The 23,052-nt window shown below is 43.8% G+C and overlaps 1 protein-coding gene across 1 annotated transcript in view; it reads right to left on the reverse strand.

The window, feature by feature from the left end:
• Nucleotides 1-21,472, reverse strand: part of LOC112215238 (vasopressin V2 receptor) — a 72,298-nt gene extending 50,826 nt beyond the window's left edge. The window contains exon 1 of the mRNA XM_042299664.1: nt 21,082-21,472. The gene's annotated coding sequence lies outside the window, so the exon portion shown is untranslated. The remainder of the gene's footprint in view (nt 1-21,081) is intronic.
• Between the last annotated feature and the right edge of the window lie 1,580 nt (nt 21,473-23,052).

Genomic DNA, 23,052 nt, shown 5'->3' on the forward strand with positions numbered 1-23,052 from the left:
TATTACAGTGAGATACAGCCTACAGCCTACTACAGTGAGATACAGCCTACTACAGTGAGATACAGCCTACTAGATTAAGATACAGCCCACAGCCTACTATACATTTAGTTACATGAACAGTAAACAAATACAACTAAAAGAAGGTGAATGGAGATCCAAATAACCAGTGAGACACAGCCCACAGACTACTACAGTGAGATACAGCCCACAGACTACTACAGTGAGATACAGCCCACAGACTACTACAGTGAGATACAGCCCACAGACTACTAGGGTGAGATACAGCCCACAGCCTACTACAGTGAGATACAGCCCACAGACTACTACAGTGAGATACAGCCCACAGACTACTACAGTGAGACACAGCCCACAGACTACTACAGTGAGATACAGCCCACAGCCTACTACAGTGAGATACAGCCCACAGACTACTACAGTGAGATACAGCCCACAGACTACTACAGTGAGACACAGCCCACAGACTACGACAGTGAGATACAGCCCACAGACTACTACAGTGAGATACAGCCCACAGACTACTACAGTGAGATATAGCCCACAGACTACTACAGTGAGATACAGCCCACAGACTACTACAGTGAGATACAGCCCACAGACTACTACGGTGAGATACAGCCCACAGACTACTACAGTGAGATACAGCCCACAGACTACTAGGGTGAGAAACAGCCAACCGCCTGATACAGTGAGATACAGTCTGCTACAGTGAGACACAGCCCACAGCCTACTACAGTGAGATGCAGCCTACAGCCTACCAGAGTGAGATACAGCCCACAGCCTACTATAGTGAGACACAGCCCACATCCTACTACAGTGAGATGCAGCCTACAGCCTACCAGAGTGAGATACAGCCCACAGCCTACTACAGTGAGACACAGCCTACAGCCTACTACAGTGAGATACAGCCCACAGTCTATGACAGTGAGATACAGCCCACAGCCTAGTACAGTGAGATACAGCCCACAGCCTACTACAGTGAGATACAGCCTACAGCCTACTACAGTGAGATACAGCCTACAGCCTACTACAGTGAGATACAGCCTACAGCCTACTACAGTGAGACACAGCCTACAGCCCACAGCCTACTACAGTGAGATACAGCCTACAGCCTACTACAGTGAGATACAGCCTACAGCCTACAGCAGTGAGATACAGCCTACTACAGTGAGATACAGCCTACAGCCTACTGCAGTGAGATACAGCCTACTACAGTGAGATACAACCCACATCCTACTACAATGAGATGCAGCCTACAGCCTACTACAGTGAGATACAGCCCACAGACTACTAGGGTGAGAAACAGCCAACCGCCTGATACAGTGAGATACAGTCTGCTACAGTGAGACACAGCCCACAGCCTACTACAGTGAGATGCAGCCTACAGCCTACCAGAGTGAGATACAGCCCACAGCCTACTATAGTGAGACACAGCCCACATCCTACTACAGTGAGATGCAGCCTACAGCCTACCAGAGTGAGATACAGCCCACAGCCTACTACAGTGAGACACAGCCTACAGCCTACTACAGTGAGATACAGCCCACAGTCTATGACAGTGAGATACAGCCCACAGCCTAGTACAGTGAGATACAGCCCACAGCCTACTACAGTGAGATACAGCCCACAGCCTACTACAGTGAGATACAGCCTACAGCCTACTACAGTGAGATACAGCCTACAGCCTACTACAGTGAGACACAGCCTACAGCCTACTACAGTGAGATACAGCCTACAGCCTACTACAGTGAGACACAGCCTACAGCCCACAGCCTACTACAGTGAGATACAGCCTACAGCCTACTACAGTGAGATACAGCCTACAGCCTACAGCAGTGAGATACAGCCTACTACAGTGAGATACAGCCTACAGCCTACTGCAGTGAGATACAGCCTACTACAGTGAGATACAACCCACATCCTACTACAATGAGATGCAGCCTACAGCCTACTACAGTGAGACACAGTCTACAGCCTACTACAGTGAGATAAAGCCTACAGCCTACTACAGTGAGACACAGCCTACAGCCTACTACAGTGAGACACAGCCTACAGCCGACAGCCTACTACAGTGAGATACAGTCTACTACAGTGAGATGCAGCCTACAGTCTACTACAGTGAGATGCAACCCACAGCCTACTACAATGAGATGCAGCCTGCAGACTACAGCCTACTACAGTGAGATACAGCCTACTACAGTGAGATAGCCTACATCCTACTACAGTGAGATACAGCCTACAGCCTAGTACAGTGAGATACAGCCTACATCCTACTTCAGTGAGATACAGCCCACAGCCTATTACAGTGAGATACAGCCTACAGCCTACTACAGTGAGATACAGCCTACTAGATTAAGATACAGCCCACAGCCTACTACAATGAGATACAGCCTACAGCCTACTGCAGTGAGATACAGCCTACTACAGTGAGATACAGCCTACTACAGTGAGATGCATGCAGCCTACAGCCTACTACAGTGAGATGCAACCCACAGCCTACTGCAATGAGATGCAGCCTACAGCCGACAGCCTACTACAGTGAGATACAGCCTACTACAGTGAGATGCAGCCTACAGCCTACAGGAGTGAGATACAGCCTACTTCAGTGAAATGCATGCAGCCAACAGCCTACTACAGTGAGATGCAACCCACAGCCTACTGCAATGAGATACAGCCTACATCCTACTACAGTGAGATACAGCCTACAGCCTATTACAGTGAGATACAGCCTACAGCCTACTACAGTGAGATACAGCCTACTAGATTAAGATACAGCCTACAGCCTACTGCAGTGAGATACAGCCTACTACAGTGAGATACAGCCTACTACAGCGAGATGCAGCCTACAGCCTCTGCAGTGAGATACAGCCTACTACAGTGAGATGCATGCAGCCTACAGCCTACTACAGTGAGATGCAACCCACAGCCTACTGCAATGAGATGCAGCCTACAGCCGACAGCCTACTACAGTGAGATACAGCCTACTACAGTGAGATACAGCCTACAACAGTGAGATACATTCTACAGCCTACTACAATAGGCTGTTCCCGCATGCTTCAAGAGGGCCACCATTGATCCTGTTCCCAAGAAAGCTAAGGTAACTGACCTAAACGACTATCGCCCCGTAGCACTCACTTCTGTCATCATGAAGTGCTTTGAGAGACTAGTCAAGGATCATATCACCTCCACCCTACCTGACACCCTAGACCCACTCCAATTTGCTTACCGCCCCAATAGGTCCACAGACAACGCAATCGCAATCACACTGCCCTATCCCATCTGGACAAGAGGAATACCTATGTAAGAATGCTGTTCATCGACTACAGCTCAGCATTCAACAACATAGTACCCTCCAAACTCGTCATTAATCTTGAGACCCTGGGTCTCGACCCCGCCCTGTGCAACTGGGTCCTGGACTTTCTGACGGGACACCCCCAGGTGGTGAAGGTAGGAAACAACATCTCCACCCTGATGATCCTCAACAGTGGGGCCCCACAAGGGTGCGTTCTCAGCCCTCTCCTGTACTCCCTGTTAACCCATGACTGCATGGCCATGCACGCCTCCAACTCAATCATCAAGTTTGCAGACGACACTACAGTGGTAGGCTTGATTATCAACAACGACGAGACAGCCTACAGGGAGGAGGTGAGGGCCCTCGGAGTGAAGTGTCAGGAAAATAACTTCACATTCAATATCAACAAAACAAAGGAGATGATTGTGGACTTCAGGAAACAGCAGAGGGAGCACCCCCTTATCTACATTGACGGGACAAACAGCTTCTATCTCAAGGCCATCAGACTGATAAACAGCCACCACTGACATTGAGTGGCTGCTGCCAACATACTGATTCATCTCTAGCCACTTTAATAATTACACACTGGATGTAATAAATGTATCACTAGTCACTTTAAACAATGCCACTTTATATAATGTTTACATACCCTACATTACTCATCTCATATGTATATACTGTACTCTATACCATCTACTGCATCTTGCCTATGCCGTTCGGCCATCGCTCATCCATATATTTTTTCTACATATTCTTAGTCATTCCTTTACAGTTGCGTGTAAAAGGTAGTCGTGATTACCGTGTTAGATTACTTATTAGATATTACTGCATGGTCGGAACTAGAAGCACAAGCATTTCACTACGTTCGCATTAACATCTGCTAGCCATGTGTATGTGACCAATAAAATATGATTTGATTTGATTTACTACAGTGAGATACAGCCTGCACCCTACTACAGTGAGATGCAGCCTACAGCCTACTACAGTGAGATGCAGGCTACAGCCTACAGCCTACTGCAGTGAGATGCAGCCTTCAGCCTACTACAGTGAGATGCAGGCTACAGCCTACAGCCTACTGCAGTGAGATGCAGCCTTCAGCCTACTACAGTGAGATGCAGGCTACAGCCTACAGCCTACTACAGTGAGATGCAGGCTACAGCCTACAGCCTACTGCAGTGAGATGCAGCCTTCAGCCTACTACAGTGAGATGCAGGCTACAGCCTACAGCCTACTACAGTGAGATGCAGTCTACAGTCTACAGCCTACTACAGTGAGATGCAGCCTACAGCCTACTACAATGAGATGCAGGCTACAGTCTACAGCCTACTACAGTGAGATGCAGTCTACAGTCTACATCCTACTGCAGTGAGATGCAGCCTACAGCCTACTACAGTGAGATACAGCCTACAGCCTACTACAATGATTTGACCCACATAATCAATGAAGCAATGCCAGCCTACCATAAACACGTTTACGTACAGTTCCCTTTACAACCACGACAACCAATAGGCTACCAAGAATAGGCTGCCATTATTCCATTCTCCCTAAACATCTTATTGTATGATCACACTCAAATGCCAGTTGGATTAGTTTAGATTTCCTCGGGTGTAGCATTCTTCTATTGTGCTGACTGAACAAGTTTGTCAAAGTGGAAAATTAGGAAGATTAGGAGAGAGGCCCAGAGAATCGTTGCAGGATATCAAGTGGGGTCCATTTATCCTCGTTGGAGCTGTAGCGGGCGATTTAAGTCTGCAAAAACTAGTGAGCGACATTGAACTCAGCTTCAATCAAGTCTGTTTTACTTAGATCCAGCAGTGGTTTTACATTTTTCACATCTAGAAAGTCATTACTCTCTGGGTCAAGGGCACACAGGGCCTCCACCAATTGACTGTTGCATTTGCTGAATCGTTCTGACATTTCACCAACGACAGCATCCAACATGCTTTTACACTCCTCTGTCCTGCTGGCCTACTGTACTGTCCACCACATATTGTTTGAGATTTGTACTTACATAATGTCATCATTTGTTTGAGTCAGTGCCACTGGCACTGTGCCCAAATGGCTTCGAAATCGCTGTCACACCTCAGCTTATCGACGCACTAGAACACATTGCGGACCACTCTGACTCCAGTGTAAAGATCTGTTGATTTGGTCTGGAGTAATTTGTTTGGAGGATTGAGAAGATTGAGGGTTATGTGCACCATGGTGGACGTAAACTTAAAGCCATGGCCTGTCACCGCAGTAGGCAGCCCTGAAGCCTCAAGTCTTACTTCTGGGTTGAACAAACACGTGTTTTCAATGTCAGAGAGGAACTTCACAATGCTGTCAACCACTGACACAGTAGCCAGTTGTCCCCTTCTCCGTTTGGCTTTGTCTGGGTACTTTGACGAAGGCAATTAGGCCCACCCATTTGGGAGTCAGGCCGACCCAATGGGGAGCCAGGCTCAGCCAATCAGAATTTGTTTTTACCCACAAAAAGGCTTTATTACAGAGAGAAATACTCATTCGCAAATCTTGCTGCTGTAATGGCACACTATGGTATTTCACCCAGTAGATATCGGAGTTTATCAAAATTGGATTTGTTTTTCTTTGTGGGTCTGTGTAATCTGAGGGAAATATGTGTATCTATTATCGTCATACATTTGGCAGGAGGTTGGGAAGTGCAGCTCAGTTTCCACCTCATTTTCCACCTCAGTCTGCACATAGCATGTCTTCTCTTGAGAGCCAGGTCTGCCTACGGCGGCCTCTATCAATATCAGGCTATGCTCACTTTGTCTGTACATAATCAAAGCTTTCCTTAATTTTAGGTCAGTCATAGTGGTCAGGTATTCTGAAACAGTGTACTCTCTGTTTAGGGCCAAAAACGATTTTGATAATTAGCGGATATCGGCCTAATTCTGCTCTGCATGCATTATTTGGTGTTTTACGTTGTACACGGATGTGGGTGTCCCATTTCGTGAATTCTTGGTTGGTGAGCGGACCCCAGACCTCACAACCATGAAGGGCAATGGGTTCTATAACTGATTCTAGTATTTTTAGCCAGATCACAATTGATAATTAGAATTTTATGTTCCTTTTGATGGTGAAGAAGGCCCTTCTTGCCTTGTCCCTCAGATATTTTCACAGCTTTGTAGAAGTTACCTGTGGCACTGATGTTTATATATATTTTGTGTGCTCTCTCTCCCCCCCCCTCTCTCTCTCTCTCTCTCTCGTTCTCTCTCTCTCTCTCTCATTAGAGAATCTCTTGGCCTGCCTATGTCTGAGCCTCAGACCCCAGTGGCCCCTGTTTTATATTTAATCTAGAATCATAAGCGATCATAAGGCAACTCCTGTTGCCCTCTGGGCATACCCTTCGCTACCTCTTCACTTCACCCCTCCCTACCTCCTAACCCCTCACACCCGTCCCACTGTGCAGAAGATGAATGTGCAAGTAGAGACACTGGGGTGCAAAGGAGCAACAGTGTAGCCCACAGCCATTTGGCATAGCCACATCAGGACCTAAAATAAGGACAACTCAGAGTATTATTTTCTTCTGAAATAGACTACATTTTCTTCAAATCAGACTTCTTTAGACCTGTCTAAAATAAATAATGGATTAGTGTAGGCTATATTAAATGGATTTATTAGACTAAAATGGCTTGTAGGCTATGTCTGGAAGCCAGGAGATGCTAAATGGAAGAGGAGGAATGCTGCCTATGACCCCAAGAACACCATCCCCACCGTCAAACATGGAGGTGGAAACATAATGCTTTGGGGGTGTTTTTCTGCTAAGGGGACAGGATAACTTCACCGCATCAAAGGGACGATGGACGGGGCCATGTACCGTCAAATCTTGGGTGATAACCTCCTTCCCTCAGCCAGGGCATTGAAAATGGGTCGTGGATATTCCAGCATGACAATGACCCAAAACACACGGCCAAGGCAACAAAGGAGTGGCTCAAGAAGAAGCACATTAAGGTCCTGGAGTGGCCTAGTCAGTCTCCAGAACTTAATCCCATAGAAAATCTGTGGAGAGAGCTGAAGGTTCGAGTTGCCAAATGTCAGCCTCGAAACCTTAAGGACTTGAAGAAGATCTGCAAAGAGGAGTGGGACAAAATCCCTCCTGAGATGTGTGCAAACCTGGTGGCCAACTACAAGAAACATCTGACCTCTGTGATTGCCAACAAGGGTTTTGCCACCAAGTACTAAGTCATGTTTTGCAGAGGGGTCAAATACATATTTCCCTGATTAAAATGCAAACGAATTTATAAATTTTTTGACATGCGTTTTTCTGGATTTTTGTTGTTGTTATTCTGTCTCTCACTGTTCAAATAAACTTACCATTAAAATTATAGACTGATAATTTCTTTGTCAGTGGGCAAACGTACAAAATCAGCAGGGGATCAAATACTTTTTCCCTCACTGTATATACTGTATACTGTATCCTTCACTATCTCTTCTTCACTATCTATTGCATCTTAGCCGCTCTGTCACTGCTCATCCATATATTTTATACTTATATATTCTCATCCCATTCCTTTACTCAACTGTGTGTATTAGGTTTTGTTGTGGAATTTGTTAGATATTAGGTTTTGTTGTGGAATTGTTAGATATGACCTGTTAGATACTGCTGCACTTTCAGGTCTAGAATTATAAGCATTGCACTACACTCGCAATAACATCTGCTAACCATGTGTATGTGACCAATAACATTTCATTTGATTTGATTTGGTCTGCTTCAGTGTGCAGCTCCCATCATTGTTGGCTCACTAACCCACATTTTTAATTCAACATTGTTCTCAGGAAATATTCCAGAAGTATGGAAATCATCTCTTGTGCTGCCGCGCCATAAGAGTGGGCATAGTAGGGATCTTCAGAATTATCACCCCATTTCAAGGCTGCCTTCTCGAATCAAATCAAACAAATCAAATGTATTTATTTATAAAAGCCCTTCTTACATCAGCTGATATCCCAAAGTACAGAAACCCAGCCTAAAACCCCAAACAGCAAGCAATGCAGGTGTAGAAGCACGGTGGCTAGGAAACACTCCCTAGAAAGGCAGGAACCTAGGAATAAACCTAGTGAGGAACCAGGCTATGAGGGGTGGCCAATCCTCTTCTGGCTGTGCCGGGTGGAGATTATAGCAGAACATGGCCAAGATGTTCAAATGTTCATAAATGACCAGCAGGGTCAAATAATAGTAATCACAGTGGTTGTAGAGGGTGCAGCCTTGGTAAATGTATACCTTTTTTATCTGAGAAATGTATTTTGAATGTAAACCGGTCAGGATTTAGGCCTGGGCAGAGCACTAGTACAGCAACCACTGGAGTTATTAATGATCTTGTCAATGCTTCAGACACTACAATGAAATGTGCTGCTTTGTTTGTGGACCTGTCTAAAGCTTTTGACACTGTTGGTCATGTTATTGTATATTGCATTAAAGTAAAAGAGAAGAGTAAAAAAGACCTATATAAGGCGTTATATAAGGAAGAGGAGGCTATTTGGGTCATATTGTTCTCAGATAATAAAATAAATAAAAAATCCTCTTCCCGTGCAACCCTGCCTCTATGTTACACAAAATGCACGATAAGCATGATTTTCACTGATGAATGATCTGGTGAAGAGCTGCACCGCACGCACACACGCACGCACGCACGCACGCACACACACACACACACACCACTCTTTACATCAGTAATTTTTCACATTGATTATTTGATGTATAGAGTTATTAGAGAGGTGGGAGTCATACAGCCCAATATCTGCTAATCTCACTGGCAGAAAACAATCCCATTTACAACCTTCGTGCGAATTAGAAATTGTTCCGTCATATTTTGTGAGATGGTCTGTAGCCCAGCCCCACACTCCCCTCAGAGCCTTTATTTACCTTAAAGGCCCAGTAAAGTCCAAATTCAGTTTTTTTAATCATATTGTACAACATCTAACTAACACTGTAAAGGTGTCAAAAAATGTATCAGTGTTATTTCTTGATAGTTCCTGGTTGAAAATACAAATCTACACAGGAACTTCTAATCAGCAGGTTCTCATGGGTGGGAGTTTCGGCTTTCCATGGTTACATCACCTTGCGGTAAATTGGTTAATAGACCAATAACAAAGAGAGTTCCAAACCTCTCTGCCAATAACAGCTAGTTTTCCATTTTCCCCTCCCCAGTCAGACCACTCCCAGACAGTCCTAGCAAAATTCTTGCTTGAGAATCGTTTTTTTGCAACGACAAAAATAGCTATTTTTGGCCGTTTAAAAGGAAATCTATTACAGTAAGGTACTTAATTGTTACCCAGAAATGATTTGATATTGACATAACGGCTGCAGCTTTTACTCTGATTAAAACAAATAAACCTGATCCCTGCCTCCTGCTTTCCTTCTGGAACCATCCGTTTTCCTGTCCCCCTTCACACCTCCATACATGCCTCTCTGTCCCCCTCTCCTCTCCCTCTTTTTCTCCCCCTCTCCCTCTATCTTACAGAAGCTTATAGAAATGTTTTTAGTGCCTTAGGGATTTACCCTGACTCCAAACAGGTAGTTACAGTGCTGGAGAAAACATTGTAGGGATCGGTTACAACTTTCACCATCTCCTCCTCTCTGTTTTCCTCTCTATGCCTTTCTCTCTTTATCGCTCTCTCTCTCTCGCTCTCTGTCAGTTCAATTCAATTTCATTTCAAAGGGCTTTATTTTAATGGGAAATATATGTTTACATTGCCATAGCAAGTGAAATAGATAACAAGCAAAAGTGAAGTAAACATTACACTCACAAAAGTTCCAAAGGAATATTCTGTCTTTCTCTCCCTCTCTCTGTCTCCGCTCACACATGTTCCATCTGTCAGACCAGGCTCAATGAGACACGTGCCAAATGTGCTGTGAGACTGAATGTGAAATGTGCGAAATGTGAATGTCTCCTTTTCACATACTCACATACGCATGCACGCAGGCACACACGTGTGGAAAAACACGCAGACACACACAGAGAAGAGCAGTGGGTTTGAGTTTGGTTGGCAGAGCGAGCAGGTAGCACTAATTAGACAGAGTTATACTGTACGGGCATTCATAAAAACGGTTGGTTCAACTTCAGAGCTAAAAATATATATTTTTTAAATATTGTCTGCCAAATGGAAGAACTTTCAAACCTCTCTCTCTGTGTTCCCTGCCTGACCATCTCTGTCTCCATCTCACTCTTTGTCTATGTCCATGTCTCTGCCTGTCTCCGTCTATCTGTCTGTCTGTCTGTCTGTCTGTCTGTCTGTCTGTCTGTCTGTCTGTCTGTCTGTCTGTCTGTCCGTCCGTCCGTCCGTCCGTCCGTCCGCCCGCCCGCCCGCCCGCCCGCCCGCCCGCCCGCCCGCCCGTCCCGTCCGTCCGTCCGTCCGTCCGTCCGTCCGTCCGTCCATCCATCATCCATCCATCCATCCATCCATCCATCCATCCATCCATCTATCTATCTATCTATCTATCTATCTATCTATCTATCTATCTATCTATCTATCTATCTATCTATCTATCTATCTGTCTGTCTGTCTGTCTGTCTGTCTGTCTGTCTGTCTGTCTGTCTGTCTGTCTGTCTGTCTGTCTGTCTGTCTGTCTGTCTGTCTGTCTGTCTGTCTGTCTCCGTCTGTCTGTCTGTCTGTCTCTGTCTGTCTGTCTGTCTGTCTGTCTGTCTGTCTGTCTGTCTGTCTGTCTGTCTGTCTGTCTGTCTGTCTGTCTGTCTGTCTGCCTGTATGTCTGTATGTCTGTATGTCTGTCTCCGTTTGTCTGTATGTCCGTCTGTCCGTCTGTCTGTCTGTCTGTCTGTCTGTCTGTCTGTCTGTCTGTCTGTCTGTCTGTCTGTCTGTCTGTCTGTCTGTCTGTATGTCTGTATGTATGTATGTCTGTCTCCGTTTGTCTGTATGTCTGTCTGTCTGTATGACTGTCTCCGTCTGTCTGTCTGTCTTTCCAACTTTTCATCTTTCTCTTCTTCTTTTTGACACTTACATTGTCAAAGTAACCATATAACCATGATGGTCCAATAAGAAATATTTTATTTTCTTGCCTTTATTTAACTAGGCAAGTCAGTTAAGAACACGCACGCGCACACACACACACACACACACACACACACACACACACACACACACACACACACACACACACACACACACACACACACACACACACACACACACACACACACACACACACACACACACACACACACACACACACACACACACACACACACACACACACACACACACACACACACACACACACACACAACAAATGCAACAACAGAGCTATCTGCCTGCCTCCCTGGAAAAAATGCATGGCTCAACCTTTTGTGTGTGAGCTTTCTGTCTTACGACATGTTGTACTGGGAACCAACTAAGCAAGCAGCGTTAAAGTGGAGCAGTCGGCTGTATGCTACACTGCTCAGCTCGTTCCATATTGTCAAATACTTTACTTACATACCAATCAGTAACACATTATTCAGCTGAGCCAGGATGATTCAGTCGCTGACACACACTGTGGGTGCCGTGCACTTCTAGAACCTCTGATCAGTATTCTGTTCTGGAACACATGGGAACAGAACATTACCATTATAGACTGGTGTTGTCCTCTAGCTGTCCACCTACACTTTAACTCTCCCACACCACAAACTATCAGAACCCCGACTACTCACTTAGGAGTTGTATTGCCTTTTTGTGACCTTGTCCAGTCGATTTGAAAGTCAAATGAACTTTCAGTCCATATTAATCATTATCGGTTTGCGGAGGGCGGCATGTCCAAAACACTCTCTATGCAGCCTATACTGTGAAAGTCAAATCCAGAAGCTGGCTTCTCTTGATCTCCTGAAGTATCCTGTAGCTCCCACATCATCAATCTGTCCACTCAATCTCTCTATAACTCCCCTTTCAGCAGTTCAGCCTTTATAGCACGATTAAAGACATGCAACAATACAGGTGAAATCTTTGTCCCACAATAGCATACCTTGCCAAAACAACCTATTAAATGTTAATAGAGCCGACAACACCTCATTGCACACACTGATACAGCCATTACTCACCGACCCGCATTACACACAGTTGTGTAGCTGATTGATTTGCATTGAGGGTTCTCTCCTTGAGTCATGGTCAATTCAGGTTGGCACCGTTCGACTTGCACACATCTTTGTATTTACACAATAGACCATCAAGGCCAAGGGGGTTGTTGGGTTTAGGGCCGGTTCTAGTCTTTTGAGGGCCTTAAGCAAGATTCGGTTGGTGAAGAGAAAAATATATGTTTTAATCTACATTTCCTGCAATTCTACACATTTTGCCAACGACTTATGCCATGTTAATGATATCTGAATGAGAGTGACTAATAAAATCAATGAGGGCCCCATGGAATTCAGGGCCCCTGGGCACGTCCCCTGTGTAACCGGGCGGTATTAGACCATGATTACTAAGTGAGTACCATGATTAACTGTAGACAGCTGGCTAGACTAATTTATCAATAAAAAACATTGTTCGCTGACTGTCAGTGACTGACATAACAATAGAAAAATTGTTGATGCACAAATTTCTAATTTGCACCTTGTTTATTCTATTATTCTAACTGGGGGGCTTAACAGCGTGGGGCCCTAGGCGACCGTTTATGTCTCTTATGCCTGGAGCCGGCCCTAGTTGGGTTCAATCAATCAAATGTATTCATTAAGCCCTTTTTACCTCAGCACATGTCACAAGTGCTGTACAGAAACCCAACCTGAAACTCCAAACAACAAGCAATGCAGATGTAGAAGCACGGTGGCTAGGAAACACTCCCTAGAAAGGCAGGGACCATGCTCTAAGAGTACATGGCCATGAAGGCCTTGAACATGTTCAAACGTTCATAGATGACCAGCAGGGTCAAATATTAATCACGGTGGTTGTAGAGGGCGCAACAGGTCAAGTGGCTTTTCATTGCCGAGCATTCAGAGGTCGAGACAGCAGGTGGGGTAGTGAGAGAGAGAGTCGAAAACAGCAGGTCCCGGACAAGGTGAACAGGTCAGCTTGAGGCAGCGCGTGAGATGGGGTTAAGAGCAGGTGAGTCTGGGAAGGGGTGATGCTGTGGATGTTTGTGTGTGTCTGTATGTTGTTGTTTGTACAGTTGAAGTCGGAAGTTTAAATACACCTTAGCCAAAGACATTTGAACTCAGTTTTCACAATTCCTGACATTTACTCATTGTATACATTCCCGGTCTTAGGTCAGTTAGGATCACCACTTTATTTTAAGAATGTGAAATTAGATTTATTTCAGCTTTTATTTCTTTCATCACATTCCCAGTGGGTCAGAAGTTTACATACACTCAATTAGTATTTGGTAGCATTGCCTTTAAATTGTTTAACTTGGGTGAAGGGTTTTGGGTAGCCTTCCGCAAGCTTCCCACAATAAGTTATGTGGATTTTGGCCCATTCCTCCTGATAGAGCTGGTGTAACTGAGTCAGGTTTGTAGGCCTCCTTGCTCGCACATGCTTTTTCCATTCTGCTCACAAATTCTTTATAGGATTGAGATCAGGGCTTTGTGGTGGCCACTCCAATATATTGACTTTGTTGTCCTTAAGCCATTTTGCCACAACATTGGAAGTTTGCTTGGGGTCATTGTCCATTTGGAAGACCCATTTGCGACCAAGCTTTAACTTCCTGACTGATGTCTTGAGCTGTTGCTTCATTATGTCCACATAATGTTCCTGCATCATGATGCCATCTATTTTGTGAAGTGCACCAGTCCCTCCTGCAGCAAAGCACTCCCACGACATGATGCTGTCACCCCTGTGATTCACGGTTGGGATGGTGTTCTTCGGCTTGCAAGCCTCCCCCTTTTTCCTCCAAACATAACGATGGTCATTATGGCCAAACAGTTCTATTTTTGTTTCATCAGACCAGAGGACATTTCTCCAAAAAGTACGATCTTTGTCCCAATGTGCAGTTGCAACCGTAGTCTGGCTTTTTCATGGTGGGCTTGGAGCAGTGGCTTCTTCCTTGCTGAGCGGCCTTTCAGGTTGTCGATATTGGACTCATTTTACTGTGGATATAGATACTTTTGTACCTGTTTCCTTCAGCATCTTTACAAGGTCCTTTGCTGTTGTTCTAGGATTGACTTGCACTTTTCGCACCAAAGTACGCTCATCTCTAGGAGACAGAACGCGTCTCCTTCCTGAGCGGTATGATGTCTGCGTGGTCCCATGATGTTTATACTTGCGTACTATTGTTTGTACAGATGAACGTGGTACCTTCAGGCATTTGGAAATTGCTCTCAATGATGAACCAGACTTGTGGAGGTCTACAATTGTTTTTCTGAAGTCTTGACTGATTTATTTTGATATTCCCATAATGTCAAGCAAAGAGGCACTGAGTTTGAAGGTAGGCCTTGAAATACATCCACAGGTACACCTCCAATTGACTCAAATGATGTCATTTAGCCTATCAGAAGCTTCTAAGCTGACATCATTTTCTGGAATTTTCCAAGCTGTTTAAAGGTACAGTCAACTTAGTGTATGTAAACTTCTGACCCACTGGAATTATAAGTGAAATAATCTGTCTGTAGACAATTGTTGGAAAAATTACTTGTGTCATGCACAAAGTAGATGTCCTAACTGACTTGCCAAAACTATAGTTTGTTAACAAGAAATTTGTGGTGTGGTTGAAAAACGAGTTTTAATGACTCCAACAAAAGTGCATGTAAACTTCCGTCTTCAACCTGTATGTGCATGTTTTGTCAAATTTTTAAAAAGTTAAAAAAATATAGATCCAATCGGTTACTTTTGATTTCCAATAGAGAAAAAAGTAGTCCAATAATAGGATTCCAATAGGATTCTGATAAAGGTGACACAAAATCCTATAGGACTGCAAGATTCGTATAACATCCAATATGATTACTTTTTTATTTCCAATAAGATAAAAGTAGTACAATAGGATTTTGATAAAGGTGACACAAAATCCTATAGGATTCTATTGGAAAAATCTCTAAAACTATCAGATTTTGGGGATCATATCCACACAAGTTCCAAATGTATACTGAACAAAAATATAAATGCAAGTTGTAAAGTGTTTCATGAGATGAAATAAAAGATCTCAGAAATGTTTGATACGCACAAAAAAACATTTCTTTAAAATGTTGTGCACAAATTTGTTTACATCCCTGTTAGTGAAACTTCCTCATTTCTCAAGATAATCCATCCACTTAACAGGTGTGGCATATCAAGAAGCTGATTAAAACTGCTTAGGGCTGCAATCCCTTTAACGGGATCGATATGACAACAGCCAGTGAAAGTGCAAGGCGTCAAATTCAAAACAACAGAAATCTCATAATTAAAATTCCTCAAGCATAGAAATATCTTATAACATTTTAAAGGTAATCTTGTTGTTAAAATCACCAAAGTGTCCGATTTCAAATAGGCATTACAGTGAAAGCACCACAAACGATTATGTTAGGTCAGAGCCAAGCCACAGAAAGACACAGCCATTTTTCCAGCCAAAGAGAGGAGTCATAAAAAGCACAAATAGAGATATAATTAATCACTAACCTTGGATGATCTTCATCAGATGACACTCATAGGACTTAATGTTACACAAAACATGTATGTTTTGTTCGGTAAAGTTCATATTTATATCAAAAAATCTCAGGATACATTGGGCACGTTATGTTCAGTAGTTCCAAAAAGTCCAGTGAATTTGCAGAGAGCCACAACAATTTACAGAAATACTCATAAATGTTGATGAAAATACAAGTGTTATACATGGAATTAAAGATATACTTCTCCTTAATGCAACCGCTGTGTCAGCTTTCAAAAAAGCTTTGCGGAAAATCAAACCATGCTATAATCTGAGAACAGCGCTCAGAGAACAAAAACATATATCCATGTTGGAGTCAACAGAAGTCAGAAATAACAAGATAAACATTCACTTACCTTTGATGATCTTCATCAGAATGCAGTCCCAGGAATCCCAGGTCCACAAAAAATGTTTGATTTGTTCGATAATGTCCATGTCACGAATATTACCGAAGGTGACTCCCCTTCTTTTTCGGGTGGCGCTCGGCGGTCGTCGTCACCGGTCTACTAGCTATCATCGATCCTTTGTCCTGTGTTCGTTTGGTTTTGTCTAATTGGTATCACCTGTTTCTTGTTTGGTTGTTAGGGTGGGGTAATTTAATTTAAGTTGGTTCAGCCCGCTTCTGTTTCGTGCGGGCTTGTTCGTCTGTTTTGTGTTAGAGTGTATTTTGTTTGCATTTTGGGTTTCGCGCTGTCCGTTAATATTTCTGTTCATTTGTTTTCCTACTTTTGTTTATGTTATTTTTCCTGGACATTAAAGCGTGTTTTTTCCCACATCCTTTTGCTCTCTGCGCCTGACTGCTGCCAGACATCTGACTCAATCCACTCTCATTCAGCCCCACTTCACAGCCTCAAACAAGTTTCTAAAGACGGTTGACATCTAGTGGAAACCTTAGGAAGTGCAAGATGACCAATATCCCACTGTAACTTCAATAGGGGCTGAGTTGAAAATCAACCAACATCAGATTTCCCACTTCCTGGTTGGATTTTTTTCTCAGGTTTTTGCCTGCCATATGAGTTCTGTTATACTCACAGACATCATTTAGTTTTAGAAACTTCAGAGTGTTTTCTATCCAATAATAATACTAATATGCATATATTAGCAACTGGGACTGAGGAGCAGGCAGTTTACTCTGGGCGCTACTCAATTCTGCCCCTGCAGCCATAAGAAGTTAAATAGCGGGGGGCAATAAAAGACCACTCTAAAATGTGCAGTTTTGTCACACAACACAATTCCACAAATGTCTCAAGTTTTGAAGGAGCGTGCAACAAGCATGCTGACTGCAGGAATGTCCACCAGAGCTGTTGCCAGAGAATAGAATGTTCATTTCTCTACCTACGTCGTTTTAAGAATTTCCTTATATTTCCTTATATGATCTGTAACTCAGTAAAATCGATGAAATTGGTGCATGCTGCGTTTATATTTTTGTTCAGTATAACTGAATCATCAGAACAAGAAACACCCTTTGATACTAAACGATCATTCGTTTTCCTGATGGAAGCTCAGTATGCACAAACAAGAAAGCAATTCGAACATCTGTCTTTTCCTCTGATTAAAATATGCATACCAATACTGTAGAGTGTGCCAAGAAGGAAATGAGAGGAATCATCTGGGTGTTTGACATAAAGAATTACTAAGAATTACTTACTAAAGAATTTACTACCTTCTTACTTAATAACAAGCATCCATTTATAAGGATGGTCATCAACATAAATATCAAATGTAATGATTGAAGATTTTCAAGATTATTTTCCTTATTAGATGAACGATATGAAAAGCCATCAAAGCCATTTTAGATCTTGTCTCCGTCTGTCTATTATTAATACTTTATGAGTGTATATCTGGATAATTATTATTACACACACACACACACACACACACACACACGAACACACACATAAAACACACACACACCAAGGTGGGTCCACACACCAAGGTGAGTCCACACACCAAGGTGAGTCTATATTTTCTCCCTGCCTCTCTTGGCTCTCACCTTTCTGTCAGTGCATGGTCATCCTATCCTACTCACGCGTGTCCTGCCCTTTCTCTGAGTGTCCCTACAGCAGGGGGAAGGAAGTAGGGAGAAATGGTTGGAGTGATAACCAAAACCTACAAAAATCTCAAAACTGGGCTTAGGGGTGTACATGAAAAGAACAGAAAGGTCCACACACTATATACTCTTCATACCACCTTAGTTTTTATATTTTTTATTTAACCTTTATTTAACTAGGCAAGTTAGTTATTAAGAACAAATTCTTATTTACAATGGCAGCCTACCCCGGCCAAACCCGGACGATGCTGGGCCAATTGTGCGCAGCCCTATGGGACTCCCAGTCACAGCCGGATGTGACATTGTAATGCGCAGAGCGTGGCAGGTGTTTATTTCGCCTTCGCAGAAGGTAGGAATCGTGGTCACAGGCAGGCAATTGTCATACACAGGTAGGAAAACAGGCAGGTGAAACAAAACTAGGACTGAAGGCTATAACTGGTTATCACAAACGAGCTAGGAAAAGGCTTAGTAGAGTCGAAACGAACAATACCTCATAAAGGCACAAACAGAATGAACTCAACTAAATAAGGAGCTGATGAGATCAGGTGAGTAACTAACACAGGTGAAATCAATGTACAGGGCTATGTTCAAGAACACAATGAACAAAACACAAGGTTGACTAAGAAATTAAATACAGAACCTTACAGTACCCCCCCCTGTCGACCACTGGAGTGTGGAGTAGGCGGGCTGGGAAGCAGAGGCAGCCGCCTACCTTGGGGGCGAGGTCCGACAGGCTGGTTCGACAAGGTCGTGGACTGACCCGACATTCTGCGTTGATCAGTTTGGGGGTCGATCCCGAGGTCGGGGAGCGGGACGGTCCAGACGGTTACGGTGGAATGCCTGAATCATCTCTGGGTTGAGGATGTCCTAGTCAGGGACCCAGGACCGGTCTTCAGGCCCGTATCCTTCCCAGTCCACTAGATAGTGGATGCGGTCTCTCAGGCTTTTGGAATCAAGGATGGCCTGAATGGCGTAAGCAGGTTCCCCTCCAACGTCCACCGGTGGGGGCACACTGTGGGTTGAGACTGGAGGATGAAGAGGACTGGAGGATGAAGAGGACTGGAGAGTGAAGAGGACTGGAGGGTGAAGAGGACTGGAGGATGAAGAGGACTGGAGGATGAAGAGGACTGGAGGGTGAAGAGGACTGGAGGATGAAGAGGACTGGAAGATGAAGAGGACTGTAGGATGAAGAGGACTGGAGGATGAAGAGGACTGGAGGGTGAAGAGGACTAGAGGATGAAGAGGACTGGAGGATGAAGAGGACTGGAGGATGAAGAGGACTGGAGGTGGCCGGTTTCAATAGAGACACATGGAAGGACGAGGAGATTTTATACTGATGGGGTAACTGGAGGCGATACGTGACAGGGTTGATGTGATGGGTTCTTGAAGGGAGGACAGAACTTTTTGCAGGGGAGGCGGAGCCGGATGCCTCTAGTAAAGAGCCACACAAGCTGTCCAGGGTGAAAGAGTGGCGTAGTTTGGCGGCGTCTGTCGGCAAAGCGCTTCTGGGTATTAGAGGCTTCCTGCAGATGCCCGTGAGCAGTCTCCCATACCACCATATACCACCTTATACCACCCCATATCACCTTATAGCACCTCATACCACCTAATACCACCTCACCTTATACAAACAGACAGCTGTGGTAACATTATACCACCTTATACCACCTTATACCACCCCATACCACCTTATAGCACCTCATACCACCTTATACCACCCCACCTTGTACAAACAGACAGCTGTGGTAACATTATACCACCTTATACCACCCCATACCACCTTATACCAACTCATATCACATTATACAACCTTATACCACTGTATAGCACCTCATACCACCTTATCCCACCGCATACCACCTTATAGCACCTCATACCACCTTATAGCACCTTATACCACCTCATAGCACCTTAAAGCTGGGGTGGCAGGTAGCCTAGTGGTTAGAGCGTTGGCCTAGTAACCGAAAGGTTGCTAGATCAAATCCCCGAGCTGACAAGGTAAAAATCTGTCATTCTGCCCCTGAACCCACTGTTCTTGGGCTGTCATAGTAAATAAGAATTTGTTCTTAATTGACTTGCCTGGTTAAATAAAGGTAAAGAATAATACAAATATCACCTTGTACCACTTTTAACCTCCTTAATGACAACGTTTCAATCCAGAGTATCATCAGGTCAAACAATGTCATCAAATGTGATATACAGAGCATGTAGTGTGCTGGCCTTTCTGTACTTAACTAAAAGTCTGTTTGAAAACAATGTTCGTTTTTAGGCCAACCATTCGGACAATACAGGCGTTTTTGTGAGAAGATTTTTTGGGATGTCTTAAGGTCTGACAAACACCGCTGTAGATTGGCCACCTTCCACCACAGATGTGGAAGACTGACATAGGCGGATGTGGCGGATTCAGACACAGCCCATGCAACAAAAAATAATCTCTAGCTTCTTTATTATGTTACTTAGATTGACGCATGGGTGCGTCAATAGACTAAGGTGATATACGGAGCACATATAGCGTGCTGGCCTTTATGTCCTTGTCACAAAAGGAGAGACAAAAGGAGAGACTCATTTTCCATCAACATCAAAATGGATCAAAATGGATCACACTGATGATTTAGCTGATCTATACACAGTCATATTTCAGGACCTCCCATAGGAATCAATACACACACACACACCAAGGAATGAACTAACTGAGATAAGTCTATCAGGTGTGTTGACATAAAGCTGGCGACATTTACATAGCATGACTCTGTTTATTTTCGAGAGACACACATCTGAATGTCGAGGCTATGTCTCTCATCATGTCTGTCAGTATGCAAAGTCTGTTTATGACACACACACACACACACACACACACACACACACACACACACACACACACACACACACACACACACACACACACACACACACACACACACACACACACACACACACACACACACACACACACACACACACACACACACACACACACACACACACACACACACAGACACACACACACACACACACACATAGACACACACACACACACACTCACCTCACTGAATATCAATTGTTGTAAACTGCCGTGCTCAGACAAATAGACAGCTGCGGTAACATCTGAAAGATTCCGTTACTAGACAAAGTGAAAGGTAGCTAAACGCTGAGGTGAGTTAAAAGGTGAGGGACTGTACTTACTTTTGCTTGTGATCCTCTTCAGTGATGTTTCACAAAGGTGTCCAAATCCTCACCACAATTCACATCTTTGTCCCTTTGATTCAACATTGAAGTCCATGCATGGTCATTGTCTCTGTGTTTGTGTGAGGGATCATTGAATCAGTTTGTCTGTTTACGCTAATGTAGATCAAGAGACCAGTGTTAGAACTGTCTGTCTCAAATGTTATGTGATCTAAATGTGTTCAGAGCTTGTAGGGTGTTATAGGCTGTAGTTAAATGTGTGTCAATATGTCAGTACTGAATTTGCCTTGTGGTTAATGGCATTTGGCTGCTGTGTAGTTCACAACAGTCTGAGAGTAATCCATTAGTTGCCAGGCTCCGTGTGTGTCTCTCTCTCCTCTGCTACCTCTGAGAGACTACTCACTGACTGGACTGAATTTAAGCTCCGTCTGCTATTACCATCCCTCCTTCACTCTCCCTCCCTCTCCTCCTCCCATTTTCCCCTCCTCCTGGGTCAAACTAGCTGTCCTCTAGGATGGGAGGAGGAGCTAACATCCAGAGGGGAGGGGAGCCAATGTTTTTATACATACCAATGAACTATATCAGAGAGAGAGAGGCTGTACATAGACTTATACTGTGCATAGCCATAATATGACATTTGAAATGTCTCTATTCCTTTTAAACTTTTGTGATTGTAATGTTCACTGTTAATTTTTTATTGTTTATTTCACTTTGGTTTATGATTTATCTCACTTGCGATGGAAATGTAAACATATGTTTCCTATGCCAATAAAGCCCTTTGAATTGAATTTTGAGAGAGAGAGAGAGAGAGAGAGAGAGACCCATTGCAATAGGCTAGATATACTATACTGTTTGCAACCTATATGGTAGTTGATGCTGTTGTTGTTGTTGATGCTGTTGTTGTTGGAGAGAGAGACAGAGAGAGAGAGAGAGAGAGAGAGAGAGAGAGAGGGAGAGAGAGAGAGAGAGTGTACATATACAATACTGTTTAAGATGTCGCTATGTGTTTACTGCGTCACTGACATTTTACTCCTGTCCTTATTATTAGTTTGTTGTTTTCACACTGTCTCGTTACTTAATCCCCCCTTTGTTCACAACATTGTTACTAAACATGTACAACCTGTGGTAAGCAATATGGGGTTTCCTGTTGTGGCCTGCCTGTTCACCATGAATACCTGAATACCACAATCTATGAATAACTATAGGCTGACTCAGTTAAGTCAACTACACACCCCACCTGGCACTACCCGAACACACCTGTGTACTGTAGGTAGGTAACTACACACCCCACCTGGCACTACCCGAACACACCTGTGTACTGTAGGTAGATAACTACACACCCACCTGGCACTACCCGAACACACCTGTGTACTGTAGGTAGGTAACTACACACCTAGTCTCACATTGCCATACCTCCAAAATCACGTTGTTGCCGATTGGAAAAACAGTTTGAATGGACCGCTGGCTCCCAGCCGCAAGATTTTTATTGGATGATCAATTTCAAGAACTCTCCCCCCACACGCCCGTAGAACAGATGCTGTGTGTTATATACTACCACTGAAAATAGTGAAGATTGCCCGTTATTTTGTAAGAAACATTAATGTGTTGAAAATCCCAAATTGTTTGCATAGTCAACTTACACACAGCTCTGACATACTCCACCAGACATGCCACCAGGGGTCTTTTCACAGTTCCCAAATCCAGAACAAGTACAAGAAAGCGTGCAGTATTATATAGGGCCATTATTGCATGGAACTCCATTCCATCTCATATTGCTCAAATTAATAGCAAACCTGGTTTCCAAAACAGATAAAGCAACACCTCGTGGCACTACGCCTCTCCCCTATTTGACCTAGATAGTTTGTATGTATGTATTGATATGTAGGCTAAGTGTGCCTTTAAAAAAAAAAAAAAAACGTACTTCTCTCCTTGCTGTTCTTGTCTATTAATGTTCTGTATTGTGTCATGTTT

This window comes from Oncorhynchus tshawytscha, linkage group LG16 (genome assembly GCF_018296145.1).
Source record: "Oncorhynchus tshawytscha isolate Ot180627B linkage group LG16, Otsh_v2.0, whole genome shotgun sequence".
In the NCBI taxonomy this organism is placed as follows: Eukaryota; Metazoa; Chordata; class Actinopteri; order Salmoniformes; family Salmonidae; genus Oncorhynchus; species Oncorhynchus tshawytscha.